Source organism: Mesitornis unicolor, unplaced genomic scaffold (genome assembly GCF_000695765.1).
Source record: "Mesitornis unicolor isolate BGI_N332 unplaced genomic scaffold, ASM69576v1 scaffold9337, whole genome shotgun sequence".
In the NCBI taxonomy this organism is placed as follows: Eukaryota; Metazoa; Chordata; class Aves; order Mesitornithiformes; family Mesitornithidae; genus Mesitornis; species Mesitornis unicolor.
The window spans coordinates 5,790-21,228 of NW_010194338.1; positions in this window are offsets into that span (position 1 = coordinate 5,790).

A 15,439-nucleotide genomic window follows, 5' to 3' on the forward strand; every position below is an offset into this window, starting at 1 on the left:
TAGGGAAAGTGTCTTTCATTAGCCCCCTACTGTCAAAATGGAAGGCTTGTGTGCCTGAAACCTTGTCAGATCTTTCCAACTCTAAGACTTGGTATATATAAAAAATTAATAGAAATATAAAAAATAATATAAAAATATTACCTTCCTCCACAAAGCTTTGCTTAAATTAACAGCATTACTTTCATAAGGTCTACTCCAAAGCTATCTCTTCTGCTGGCTTGACATCCTATCTTGTTTTTCCATGTAACTGTGCCCACTTTCTCACATATTTTTACTTAATTCATCACTAAATGATGAACATTTCAGGAAGTTCTACTGTACCATAGCTTTTACTTTAAAGCATTTGTTCATGTTTGCACATTGCACATATCAAATAATTTAAACTATGCATATAATAGAAGAGCCAAAGAACTGGAAAAGTGTGCCAAGATGCACTTTTTAGTACTTGCCAGTTTGTTCCAGAGGATTTTTCTACAATGCACTTACATCTAACAGCTCTCAGCAATGTAATATATGAGCACTGAAACACAGCACCCAGCTAGGTTTATATTCACATCCATGTTTGCTGTATGCAGAGCCCATGAGCCAGGATCAGGTAGGAACACCGCAGCATGGGAAGACCCAGTATCCTTTTCCATTTCAACCTTCTGTTCTAAGAGCCTTGCAGCCTAATGGCTGATATGAAGGCAGAAATATCCTTAGCAAGCATAGGTAAGGCCATTTTATGTTGTGTTGAAATGATCTTTTCATTGTAATTTAGTGAATATGGATGTTTGGGGATGTTAGTTTTCCTAATAAATAGGGAAACTGAAGCAATACCACCCTAAACTCTCACACAGAGATGGTGTCCAGTAAAATTCATTTCATGTGAATTTTATTCCAAACACTCTTTGCCTCAGCAGACCTTTTAAATGTAGCTTACAATGCTACAAATAGCAGACCTGTGCTAGGGCCACACTGTACCAGACCCTTTAAAGACCTTCTAATAACAGCTTCTGGGCAGTGTCTGCCTCACAAGTCAAGAGAAAAGACAGGTTTCAGACTGAGAAAGAGATACAGCAAAGATATATGACAACTCCTTATGCTGCATAATGAATCATGCACAGCAGAAGCAAGAGCAGTTACTCTGCTCTACCACTGCATCTAGTTATTCATAATTGTCTCACATCTGAAAAGCATAATAACAGAGGAAAGGTTCATACAGTAACTGCTTTGTAAGTAATAAACTCTAAAATTAAGTTTTTAAAGCAGCACTTCAGGAGACAGAGGCTGTCTTTTCAAACTGCACTATAGTGAAAGCACACGCTCACTAACAGAGAAAGGAGAGGCAATGAACCTGGTCCCATCTTATCCTGACAATGCTGCTCTCTTCAAGGTGAAATGGGAATATTTGTCTCTTCAAGGAAATGAAGAACTGAACTGAATCTCTGAATGAGAAAAGGAGAATCTTTGTCTTCTTCCAAATTTTATCACAACTCCATGCCAGGTTGCTTCAAGTCCTTTATCATAGGGATGTAAATTTTTCTCATTTATCTTACCTTTCTACAGTTCACAAACCCTTGCAATCCCGAAAATATCTAGGAAGCCTGAAAGCTTTCTCCAAACAGTGTCCCTTCCTTACACACATGAGAGGGTTGTGTTCATATACCTCTCTGGATTTGCTGTTAATATAAATTCAGTGGCATTTCCAGACCAGAATGAGGAAAATTACTATGCATGTGGCTATTTTTAAATGTCAAATGGTAAAAGTTGTAAAAGTCAATGAATAAGCTGTTCACTAGAACCAGATCCATTTAGTCTGTCTAACTCTGAGTTGTGCATATGCCACTTAGCAGAGCAGTTCCCTTAAAACAGTATTACTCCCCTTAAAATTTTGTAAACATAGCCTATGGTTGGGAAAACAGTTTAGATACTCACTTTCCTGTGCCATCAACCTTTCACATGATGCGTATCTGAGCTTACCTTCCACGTGACGGAGGGGCAGGCTGCCAAGGTGAAGGTAACTTTCTCTGTCACTACATTGAAGGTGACACGAAACATGGTTTGTATTCCAGTGGCCTTAGACCCAGGGTAGAAATCTTCAGTGACAGTCACACTGCTCACTTGTGTACATGCTGCCGGGCTCCTGTCACACTGCGCTATACATTCAGCAAACCCATAATGTTATGATCGAAGCTGAAGCCTGAAACAGCTGTAAGGGTCCAGCTTTTCCCAGCAGCCTTGCTCCTGTGTGTCAGAACTAATCAGATTAGCTGGTCTTACTTGTCTGAGTTGGGACTAACAGGTTAGCAGAACAGTTTGGGTGGGGGAAGGGAGCAGTAAATAAATCAAATTAGGGCATTTACTAAGCAGCTGAGATTTCCTCCCCGCTCGCCTTTGTCTCTTCACAGGACTCGCACAGAGCCAGGACAATGCATCGCAAAAACACAGCTTTGTTTTAGAGCAGCTCTTTGTATAGGAGAATTTCTCTAACTTTGCCTTGATTTGATTTGTTTTTGGTTGCCAGTGATGACCAAGAGGAGAGCTCTTCCAGAGCAGCCCGGATGTCATGCAGATAAACAAGTCTCAGACAGAAAAGGCGGGTATTGTGCTTTTTTCATCCCACACTACCCACCAGGGCAACACACTGGCTGTGCCAAGAGCTCAGTCACCCGCTCTGCTCCCCACAGTACTAGATAACAAGATTCACAGATGGCCAAATCTGGAGACTAGGTCACAGGGGTCAGAGGGACAAGACAGGACAGAACAGGACCGGACAGGACAGGACAAATACTATTTCACGGTCCTCAGTCTCTTTAGAGTACTTTTCCCATCTGTTACTGACTGAGGTAGATTTACCCTCATAGAAAGGAAAATTCAAAAGAAGAAATAAAAAAAAGGAAATCAGGTAGTGTAATAGCCACCATTAGCAGTGGTTGACTGGATGCATGGATTGTGTTATATGATGCAGGAGATGCTGCACATGGGAGACACTTCCCGCATGAACACAGCAGAGGCAGTCAGCTCTGAGTGATGCCATCACGTACCAGCATGCAAAGAACAGACTTAGTTTGGGTAACTTGTCTCTCATCTATATTTAACTTTCAAAAATAGGCCTATAGTTCATTAGTCATCTGATTTCCTCACCTTCCAATGGAGAGAGAGAGGTGGGACCAAATGCTCTCTGAAACTGCTTCTTTCTCACCGCTAGCTAAAGAGAGGGAGCCTGTGGACTGACACTGCAGAAAGCTGGTGTGACTTGAGATTAATAAGTCCCTTGAAAACTTCTGTTGAGTGTTAAGACCGAGTTGAAAGATGCATTGACTTTCTCTTACTTGCTCTGTGAGTCTGGTGTGTGACTCCAGGCAGATGTTTGCTACCAAATGAGGAAGCTGTCAAAATGTCCTGAGCATGTTTCATTCTACTAATCAGCAACTGTACCATGAGCAACACATTTGCAATGTTGGAAAGAGGCCAGACTGAAAACCCTTTAGTCTTGCTAATGAATACCTACTCATACAAAAGTTGCACTGACATTGAACAGACTAGACATGCAATAGCTCACCAAGGGGAGTAGTACATTGACAACTTGACTCTGTAAGAATTCATTTTTTCTAGTAATCTAATTCTTGTGGCCCAGAAGAAGCTATGCACCATGCTAATGAAAGTCCCAAACTTATTGCATATGGCTGTACCTTAATGCCTATGGTCTTAGTGTCCCCTGTGCTGCTGAGGCCAGATTGGTGATTGCTTCTATTTTTAATCAAAGCATCAGTCTCGTGACTCCAGAAAATGCCAACAATCAGGGTTTATGGTCATTACAGGTGTAATGTTGTAACAAGTTCCCACATCCCAAGAAAAAGTGCACAGGGCTTGTTTTTTAAAAAGAAATATTTGTGAGATATTGCTACAAACAAAAAGTATTTATATTTATATAATATTATGCACAAAGTACCTCTGGGAGTAGTCTCACTTCATAAATTGAATCATAATAAAATAACAAATATATTTTATTCTGGAACTATTGAATTTAGAAAGTGTCTTTGACATGTAACTCATTGCCTATAGAACCTACTCTCTGTAATCACTTTCCAGCTATCTTATCTTGAGCCTTAGGCATACAGATTAAATCTGAGACAGAGACCACCTTCAATTTCCAGCCTTGCACAGCAAAATTTCCAGTACAAGATCCTCAATTCTGACAAGGGCTGCTGGACATTGTCATGATAAGAAGAATAAGAAAAAAAACCCAACACATGAAACCTCCAAACTAGATGTTCGGCCAACACTATGTATCTTTTCCTCCCCTCCACGTTATCCTTCAGCTTCTTCCTTCTCCTTTGTGTTCTCCTACTTTGCGATTTATACCTACTTTTCATGTCTTGTTACCATTTGCACTCTAAGCTTCTGAGTGCAACATTCCATTTACTCTATGTACAGACCCAAACTTATGCCTGAGTATGAGCAGAGTCTCTTGAGAGCAAATGCACTATATATTAAGAGACTCAACATTAACAAAAGCCGCTGCTGAGATCAGTCTGCCTGAACCACTACCTAAAAGTATTTAGAAAAGTTATTCCTCAGACACCTTTTCTCCTCCTGTTAATCCAAAGACATGCATAATACATATGTTTAAACCAAATATTCTTTAAATATGCCAGATATATTGACTTAGCAAATTGTCACAGGACATCATAACTGCAAGCTTAGTGACAAATGCTGTTTTATAGCATACTCAGAAATAACCACTTTCGATTTCTACTTCCCTTTCCTCTGCCTACAACCCCTCTGTGTCAGCATGCATCCTCTTCTCCCATGATGCGTCACACTTTTATTCATTCCTGAAGAAATGAGCAGGTCCAGAAGAACATCTCAACACAGCAACAACTGTAGGCATAGTTTTTGAAAGAGTCAGAGTTCTTATCAGTTTTAGCATGCAGAAAAGGTTAACTGAGACACTAATGTTTTGTGCTAATACCTCCTTCTTCTGTAGATAGATGTGGATTTTATTCTGGGAAATATATGTAGTAAGATACAATCTTGATAGTGTCTTACCAACAAGCAGCATGCCTGTCTTCCACAGTCAATGTTATAATAGCAAAGCAAGCTATGAATAGCTTGCTATGAATAGACTTAATTAAGGTCTCATCCAAAACACCGATTCAAAGCCACAAAAAACACACACACACACTCACACAGAATGCACCACTCGCAAACCACCATCACAGATTTTCAGGCTGCTGTCAGACGAAAGAAAGTGCAAATGGAAGACAGGCAGAAGCAACATAATTTGCGTTCATAGAGGGAAGGCTATCTATAGATCCCAATATCTCATTTTATGAATCTGATCATGAGACACCTGTATTGGGCTAACAACAAATAATTGCACATCTTCATATCACCTCAGAAAACACATAAGTGATTGGTGTGTTTTGATTGCCAGTCAGCTTGGGTAAGTAGAATTTCAGGTTTCATTTATCTTTACGGACATTGCCATTAGCTCTCTCAAGTAGTTTGCAGGTCTGTTTGCCTAACATCTCCCAGATGACTTGATAGAAAATGGCAGCTTCCACACACCCTGTGCTTTGAAAATATATAGTTAAACCTGCATCAATGAATTTCTCATCCTTTTGGATTTGGTTAGTCTTTGTTAGTATATGTTTAAGGAATGATGTCTGAAATCACTCCCTGAAGCATCTTAAACCCTGTAAAGTCAGTTTTGATTACTACAAGACAGTGGATCCAAAAAAGATGCAGACTCTAAATGAGAATTTGCTCTGTGGCTCGGGGCTGGTCTTTGCAAGGAAGACAGTGTGCCTGCTCCGTTATCCTACTGCTCATCCTGCTGTACAAGGAATTCCTGCTTTGAAGGAAAGGATTTTGAATTCAACAATAGCTCCTTCTGGTGGTCTGAAAGAAAATGCTTGGTTACAGTCGGCTCACAGTAATACAGCATTAATGCACAGTTTGTTCAGTAGTCATATGTATCAGCAACAGCTAGGAGTTATGCTGTAAGTAAAATAAACATTAAGGGTCATAAAGGAGACAAGGTTTCTAGGAAATCTCACTTTCCTCTCATTTTAACACAATATTGCTGTGAATTTTCTTCCATATGGTAATTAAGGAAACATGAAGAAAGGTGATGGGATGAAAAGTGGTAGATGTCACAAATTTGGGCCACTGCAAACATAAGAGAAAATCTTAATAAAGTATTTGGCAAGGAACATTTCAGAGCCAGTGGTTCTGATATTGGAATGAATTATCAATTTACAAGACAGGTATTTGATCCAAACCTTGCTGAAGACAAATGGACATCCTCTAGCAATAGGAATGTACTTTTGGTCAGGCTCAAAGACAGCATCATTAAGGAGGAAGTCAAGGAGGAAGACCACAAAATCTCTGATCAACTGACCTTGAGATGCCCAAATGCTTTTGATTTTTTCCTTTTTATCCTTGGATTGCCCAATGTTAAGACAGATACTATCCTTTTTCAGGCTCACCTCTTAAAGAGTAACAACAACACGGCATTTACAAGGAATGCATTCTGTCCTGGCCAATTTCACTAACATTACATCATCCCCCAGCTATCCAAAAAACTCAGTGCTCTGAAAGTTATAAGCAGTAGTCCCTAGCCTTGTTTCTAAATGATACATTGTTTTTAACTAACAAAATTCACTGTCAGGGCTCTACAAATGTATTTCCTATCTGGTGGTCCTTTTAAGACTTATCTGGTGAGACATTCAAGGTTGTTGTCAGAGGGCTTCAGAGATCTTTTCCATCCCACTTCCAGCAGGGCATGGGTGATATCTCCACTCAGCTGGACCTTTGTTGCCTTAGATTCTGCTTAAGTGAAGCACTGAATAGAGCTTCAAATTAAATAGAGAAGAGAATCATTCTTTAAAATTACAACTGAGTCATGGTCTGCCCACACTTTCACCAAACTTTATGCTTGGCAAAACCCAAGATTTTATGGAACTAATGAATAAGACAGGCATTCAAATGAACTTTAACATTCAAACCATGTATCTTTCTAAATACAACTTCACTTGAAATATTTGCAATACAGATTGTGTTGAAAGCCAATACAGTGCAAACTAAAGTGAAATCATGCTAATTTTGCAAAAAAAACCAACAAACAACAACTTAAAAATTAATACTAAGGGCAAAAAAAGCCCCAAAAACCAACAAAAATCAGAATCTAAACAATAGTTCAATTGTTCTAATCTACATCTTTTTTTCTGTCAACAGTCCTAATTGATGTCAGTGTGAATGATAGAATATGGCAGCTGGAACCATTACTGAGGAACCAAAGGAAACCTAATCTCTACATGTTAAAAAGTGATCATTTTTTAACTTGATGCTAGTATCTGGTCTGGAGCCTACTCAGAATACTGGGGAAAATCGGTTTGGGGTTGACTGCTGATGCTTTGCTACCAAGTGATTCAAACTCTTTCTGGATGTCAATTCAGCTCTTATTCATTACAAAGGGTGCTTCACATTGTACAAGAAAGCAGCAGGGATGGATTGGGGGATTTCACAAAAAATAAATGGAGGATGTACCCCTGGGAGAGCGTGGGAATGGTTCTGTGCCAGGAAGGATGCTCACCCTCCCTGGATGGCATGTGTGAGGCTCCTACCTCAGGATGCTGGAAGAAAAATGCTCTGAGAGAAATTCTGGAGGAAGAAGCCTGCAGTCAGGGGGCCTTGTGCTAGTCAGTACTTACTTTTGTGAGCAGTGAAGAACTGTGTGTTTCGAAGTGAGAGCCTCGAAGGTGGAAGAGTTAGAGAAAGGAAAATACCTGTCAGGATTCCATGCAAATAACAGCAGAGCTCCAGCTGTGGGATGAGAGTGTCAAACGAGATTCTGTGTTTACTGTGCACATTCTCAACTGTCTCTTGCCTAACTATTAATTACAATATGTATGAAATTAGCATATGGAGCCCTAGGGAGCAATTAGAAGCCCATCCCATTCTATTAAAGACTGTACATCCACAGAGCAAGAGAAAACTCTGTCTCCAGCAACCTTCAATGAATACAAACATAAAATCACAACCCATCAAAAGACCAGTGGCCTGAGTCCCTAGTCACCATAAGAGTGCAGAGATGGACACAAGGGTTCAAACAAAAGGTCTGGCCGGCCAGTCTCTAGACTCCTAGTGTAACCACTGCTGGGGGCTTAGGAAAAAGTAAAGATCAGGCAAGTTTTCCATAGTTTTTTCATAGACCACTTCAGCTTTCAGCAATCCTTGTTCAGGGACTTCCAAAGCCAAAGTTATTTAAGTGTCTTTGTATTTAGTAATATTTGATGGACCTTCTCACTCTTAGTTTGTTTACTCTCTAAAGCCATTTAAATTTGTAGCTGTGTCAGCTATGTCAGTTTGTCATCACTGACATCACGGTGTCAGTGATGATGAGTTCTATAACTGAATTATGTGACTGCTTTGTTCCTTAAAGAGCCTGTGGTAAGGTAGGAAGAAATCAAAGGACTTTTGTACATTAAGTACACTGAACTAGCCAAATCGTTCTTTTTCATACACTTATTTACTCCAGTACCCTGCTACATTTGTAAAGTTTGATTTGCGACTCCAAAGCCACCTCAGCTCTTTTCTCCTATACTGTATTTACTTGTGTGTCTACCAATTGCATACCAGTGAGCAGCCGCAAAAAGTAAAATTCTGTTTAAGGAGAACATATAAAACCAGTCATCTAGATAAAAACCAAATGTATATATGACAATTCAAATGGGAGGGAACAAGGCATGCATGAACTGGAAGGCTGTTAAAGTGATATCAGTAACAGCAGGTGACACAGACTAGAGTTTTGCTCCTCTCCCTGTTGCTGACCTGGTAGATGAGCTAAAATAAGTCACTTTGCAACTCTGTGCTTTCCTCCCACTGCTTTCTGAAACCTCTTTAAAGGTCAGGGTTTTTTCTTGTAGAATGCTTTACTGCTGAGGTGAAATGAGGATTAACCCAAGGCCATGAGTTTCTACAGACTGAGCAGAAAGTCTCCTGCTTCTGCACATGCAAAAGAAAATCTATGAGCTATGCTGCCATGTCACCAAAGACAGAGAGATCCCACTGGGGAAAAAGGGTTTGTGAGGTGTAGAACTGTGCTTTGTGACAGAACAGCTTGCCTGTGGCCAGAGAGGAAGCCTGCAGCATCTACAGGAGGTGAACCCAGACACCCTCCCCAGCTCAGTTCAGTTCCTTGCCTGCAAGGCTTTATTCCTTCCCTCCACAGTATGTGCAAGAGGGGACCTCTGTGTAAAAACATATCGAGTCTGAAACCAGACAACTGGTGTAATGATCTCAGGTTAGTAATGACACTAGCTGATGAACTGAGTTTCAGTAAATGACAGTGTATGTGTTAGAAAGATGACTGTGACCCTATGGAAAATTAGTATGTCAAAGCACATTTATTTTATATCAGCTGAACTACAATCACCAGAACTTTTACCTCCTATTTGAACAAATTATTTCTATTACTTCTTTGGAAAATATTTTTATCCTGCTTGATCTAACATCCTCTTTTCCACTGCCACTGGTAGAAAAGAATCTCTGGGAACACATTTTTCAGCCAAAAAAACATTAACTGTTCTAGATTCCTTTAATGAAGAAATAAAACAAAACACTTGTATATAGTTTGTTAAAACCAAACAACATTTATATTGTATTATAAGGACTGATATTATTTTGTGATTTGGACTGGGCTACTTGACAGACTAGCAAGAATTATAGGTACATGACTTTCTGAAGTTTGCTACAGCAATTACATTCTAAGAAACTCTGCAGAGTGCTTAACATCAGTCATAAGCACCCAAAGCCTGTAATCTGTCCTTCAATCTCACTCTTCCCAAACACTGATTTCCTCATCTTTAGGACTCTCTGTGGCTTGGTCCCAGCTCAAGGACGAAGAAAACTGGGGTTTACAACTGTTTGTTTCAGTAATGTGAAGTAGGCCCAAAACACAGGAAACTTGTCTTTAGAATTATCAAAACTGTGCAGCTGAATGGCTTGATATTGTTAACTGATTGATAAGCAGGCAGGTACCGGACTAATGATCAAGATGTCTGTAGATCATCAAAGAGCTATCAGAAGTTTACACAAGATACCTTTAGCGTGGCTTATCTCATCCATTAAAGAGTAAGTACGATAAGGATAACACACCAGAAAACATCCAAATGTGGATTCACTGTGCTGACAGTGATTAGAGTTTGATAAGCAAAAGAGTATTGTGTTTGTTGCTTACAGGCTGAATAAGAGAACCTGAGTGACTTCAACAGTCCCTGAAGTACTACAGATTACCAAACAGGGATGCAATAGTAGATTATTCTGGTAGTAGGTTATTGCCCATCCCTGGAGTGGCATCAGTTTGCTGGAAATGAAGTGCCAGTAAACCCTGGAGTACCAAGAATGCCAGCTGTGACTAGTCATCAGAAGGAACAAGCCTGGCTTTTAGTCCTTTAATATACAGCAATTTTATACAAAAAAATATTCATGTAGAAAGCACAACTTTCAGGTCTCTAGTCCAAGAATGGGAGGATAAACTTCCCAAAAGAATTCAGGGCATCACAAACTCAAAAAAAACAGAGAATCTCTTTAGCCTTGCCCTGTTCTATACAACCCAATAATGTTTTATTACAAAAATCTTTACTAAACCTTCTACTGCCACGGTTCTCTCGCTGGAGAGAGGATTGTGTGAGATATGCTGTAAGTGCCAGTCCCATTGCCTAACTCACGACTAATGCAATATTACACACAAAAAGATAGGAAACCTGTAGGTGTGACAGTATTTATTGCTGTGTATGAGATTCTGGAAGAGTTCATTGCCCAGATACTCACATACACAGACCAACATGCAAGCTGTGTTAAATCTTATTTCTAATTTCTTACTCATTTCTTGGCCCAGTCCAAAATAGATTTCTTCCATCCTGCTTCATCTTTCTTGTGCCATTTTTTTTGCTAATGTAAACTGGTCCATCTTTCCAATTTACACCCCCAGCTAATTTGTCTTGGGTCTCATTCTTCTTTCTCTTCTGCTGTCTGTTTCTTCCAACTTTCCATTTCCCTTTCCTGCACACATTCTTCATGCTGATGCTGAAAAGATCTTATCTTCCACTATTCTTACAAGCCAGAAGAGCTCCTGTCTGCCAGCTCAATTCACCTTTTATCCTCATCAGAAGGCATTTACTGTCTTGTGCCTCTTGCTATCTCTGCAGTGGTTGCATAACTAATCCCACTAGATGCAAGAAGATGGAGTTTGACTTAAAGATGACGTTCCAAATGCAGCTGCACCATACATAAGTACATGTGCTCTGTTCATCCCCACTGTGCAACTCAGCTGGCAGTGACAGTCTCACAAGGCAGAAACATAAATACACTCACAACATTTAAGATCCTCTGATACTCTCTGCTGCTGTTTATGTTTGCTTTCACCTACTCTGCATGACAGATATCTCCCCTGCACATCTCTCTCTTGTATTGCATAATCCCATACACAACAGTACCTTCCCCAGATCCAGGCCACATAATCTCATATGTACCACTGCTGTGATGAAGGAAAATCACACTCGGAGGTCTCAGGCTGGGCTAGGCACAATAAAGGCACAACTTACATGGATTATTCTTTAGCCATATTTGTTTTGGAGGACCTTACTCTGCCCTCTTACACAAAGTTACTGAGCTGGAGAAGGAAAGAATTCCTGTCTCAGGACCCAAGTCTGTGAAGACATTCCTGGTACATTTGCTCCTGGCACAAGACAGTGAAACTATTTTGTACATCTGCAAAATGCGAGAAGCCTCCCCTTCTTCCCTCCATCAGTAGACATTTTGTACTGTTGTTTCCCAGAGCTTGTTTATGTCATCATTCCAAACACATGACGTCTGTTGTGCTACCAACCACTGTGCTCTTTGTGGCAAGGTTAAGAAGGAAATTTAGTAGAAAGGTTTATTATAATCCTAGGGAGCCAGAGAACAGAACCCCAAACCTGCTTCTCAGCTTGAGCTTTTCCCTGCATTATTTAACTCAGACTGATTTATCTTGTTCCTAGTTATGTAATTCCTAAAAGACCAGGGCAAGGATGCTGAGAGCAGTTTGGCAGTCTGTGGTCTGCCCTGAATCAGGCCAGGAATTTTCCCAGCTGTTGGCCACTACTGTAATTTTCTCAGAAATTTTCACACCTCCGTTTCTTTGCAAAGCAAAACCACCCAAAACAGCTGCACAACACCCGGCTCTGCCATCAACTGGTAAGAATAGCCTGTTTGTCCTTGTGTCAATAGACAGTTGCTGAAATCAGTTTGTCGGGATAACAAAGCAATATAGTCATGACCACAAGTCAGCATTGAAAACTTGTGAGCAAGGCTGTGAGCTTGTCTTGTGAAGTGCCCTGTGAGAATGCAGAACTGCCTTAGCAAGAGCCAAGCCTGGAGCACCACCGCTCTGGCCACCTCCACCTGCAGGACAGGCAAACGGCCCTTCAAACAGTTGTCTGGGAGGACAGGAATACGATGGTAGCAATGAGCTCTACCCATCCACTTCTGTGCCTGTTGCAAGCGTTGACTAGAGGACAATGACTCTCAATTCGTTTGCACTTCTATCTGATCATGTTTTCATTTCTAGTGAACTCCAAAAATTACCTTTTCAAATGTGACCATCTGAACTTATTTACTTATATGATGAATTTGGCTTAACTGAAGGGTTACTGTTTCTCAGAAAAAAAACCAAACCCAAGTACGCCCATATTAATATATGTATTTATAAACCTAGAGCTTGAAAAGCAAGCACTGACTACAGGATTTCAAGGTGTTTTTATAGGAATTTATTGATTCAGAAATATTGTAATCTGAAAAAGCCTAAAAACACTTGTATTGCCCCGTAGCTTTCTGGTAATTTAGATCACTGTATAACGTTATAATTTTGCAATGTAAGAAACACTATTTCACTTCCTGACTAACTGATATGCACTGAATTCATTTTTAAAGTTGTTGAATTATGCCAACAAGATCACAATAATTAAAAGTGCTTCAGGGGCAAGAGGATAGAGCTGGGAGTTGGCTCTGCAGTCCCTGTGAGAGAAAAGATTCACATTTCCTCTTGAGCTACTCTAAGCTAGCGATACAAATCCTTAGAGCTCAAATTAATGCAAGCCTGACTGACAGCCTACCATTCAGAGCAGCCATCTCAGATTTCTGCAATTAGCATGTGCTCTAAAATTTCTGATTCTGTAGGCTTGGTCTCTAATTTACATTTTTAAAAGGTTCTTAAGAATGAAGATGCCAAGACCGAGCAAATGCACTGCTCTTGAGACACATTCTGCATATCTGCAAGTGCAGTAAAAGTTATTTTCTCTTAAAATCAGTAGGATAAGTATCACATGGGAAAAAACTGACTGTTCTTACCAAGTCAGGAGCACTGACGGCTTTCATGGAGAAACTCTGGAAAGAGACAAAAGAAACTAGTCAATGCACTGAAATAGGGAGACAGTGTATTAAGTAATGCAGAAAGTCCCAGACAGCACTTGCTAATCCCTGAAAATCTCTTCATGGCCTTAATAGCAGCTTTTTATATGGAAAACTGTGTATTCAAGATGTCTACATACAACTTAATCACAGAAAAAAAAGAGAAAGCAGAGGCATATTAGACATATCGTCCCATCTGCTGCCAGTGACTGATTTTTCTCTTTGTCAAGGTTTGCTTTAGAAGACTCAAGAAATCAAATTACTTATTACTTACCCAGGAAGATTATTTCACATTTTAAGAACATTTTGCTGAAGAGTAGGAGGCTTTAAAATCAATGAAATAAAGTTTGTAAACATCAATGCCTAAATTGGAACCATATTGGAATGCTCAAGTCAGCACATAATGCATAAAACGATATTGGTGAGATCTGTTTCTGCCATTTTGATTATGGATTACACAAATGTTACACACTTGAAGTTCCAGCCATTGCACCCTGGTTTTCCTGGACCTGACAATTTGTGTTAGGTTAGGTTCTTAACAAATACAGATGCCAAATTATCTAGGCCATTTTTAATAAGGATATCTTCATTGTGTGAGCTTAGTCAAGTCATTTGTTTGGCTATTTTAAACTATCTATTTACATTGGATGACTTGGTTTTTTGTGATGCCCATAAGAAAAAGGAAAATAAAGGAAAAAAGGAAAAAAAAGACCCATTTAAGTGGATTTTTGCAAACCAATGACTTACCTGCCCTCTGTTTAAATTCCAGTGGGCTGTGCAACCAGCTCAAAGAGGTATCAAGAATTAAACAAAGTCTGAATGAATAACATCTAGTATTGTGTAGCTGTTCACTACACTGACATCTACTTTGCTGTATCTGATAATAAATTTAAAAGCTGGCATTTATTATTAGAATATATGAATGCACTAACATGACTGCATTTTCCCCACACAGAAAATCATCTAGAATATTTACATTTATCATTTTCTTCTTCCACCTCTTCTATTCAGGAAGCTTACATTTTAACTCCCTGATTAAAATGACTCTGAAAATCCAAGCTACTTATTCCTACAGTAATTACACAGTGCACTGAATCAGCATGCACACAACCAGCAAATTAAGGGACATGAGTGGTCCTTTCTGCTCATCACTCTTGAAACCACATCTGGAGTGCCATGTCCAGTTTTACACTCCTCAGTAAAAGAGAGATGCTGAAAAACTGCAGTGTACACAAAGCAGGGCACTTGGATGGTCAGAGAACAGAGACACAGTATACAAAAAGAGTGAGAACAGAAAGGCAAATCCCTATTATGTATTAGGAAGAAAACCTGCTACTATGAGAGTGGTCATACACTGGCACAGGTTGTACAAAAATGTCAAGCAATATCAGCCCTTGAAGTTTTTAAAAACTTGACTGGAGAAGGCAGTGAGAACCTGACCTAACTTGGAAGCTGGCTTTGCTTTGAAGAGGTGGTTGGACAGACATCTCCAGAGGTCTTTTCCATCCTACTTTTCCTATGATTCTATATTTTCACTGCTTGTTCTGAATGTGTTTGGAGTGTGAAGCTAAAAATCCCATTATACTTTCTCTTGTTCTCCTCCATGTACATACAGTTCTGAAAGATCTGCCAGTGACTGCCCTGATTAGAACTGTATTTAGAGAAAACAATTCATCAAAAGCGTTTGCAGACTTAATGTCCAATGCAATAAAATTGCAGGCCATGGAGCCCAGTGGTCACTTGGGTTTCCTTTACAGGACCAAGAAATGTCTTTATCTCTTCATTCACAGTAACAGGAGCTCAAAGTTATCCATACTGATGTGATCATACACATTGCTGGTCTCTCAGTTTCTTAGATGAACCTACCCTCTGCCTACTAAAACTTAATCTTACTGTCCACTGCTGCTTCAGTGTCTCCCTGTATAGTTGTTTTGGACTGTTTCTGTCTGTTTCTTCTTTTATAAGTTGTAAGTTTATATGTTAGCAATAAGTTCTTCAC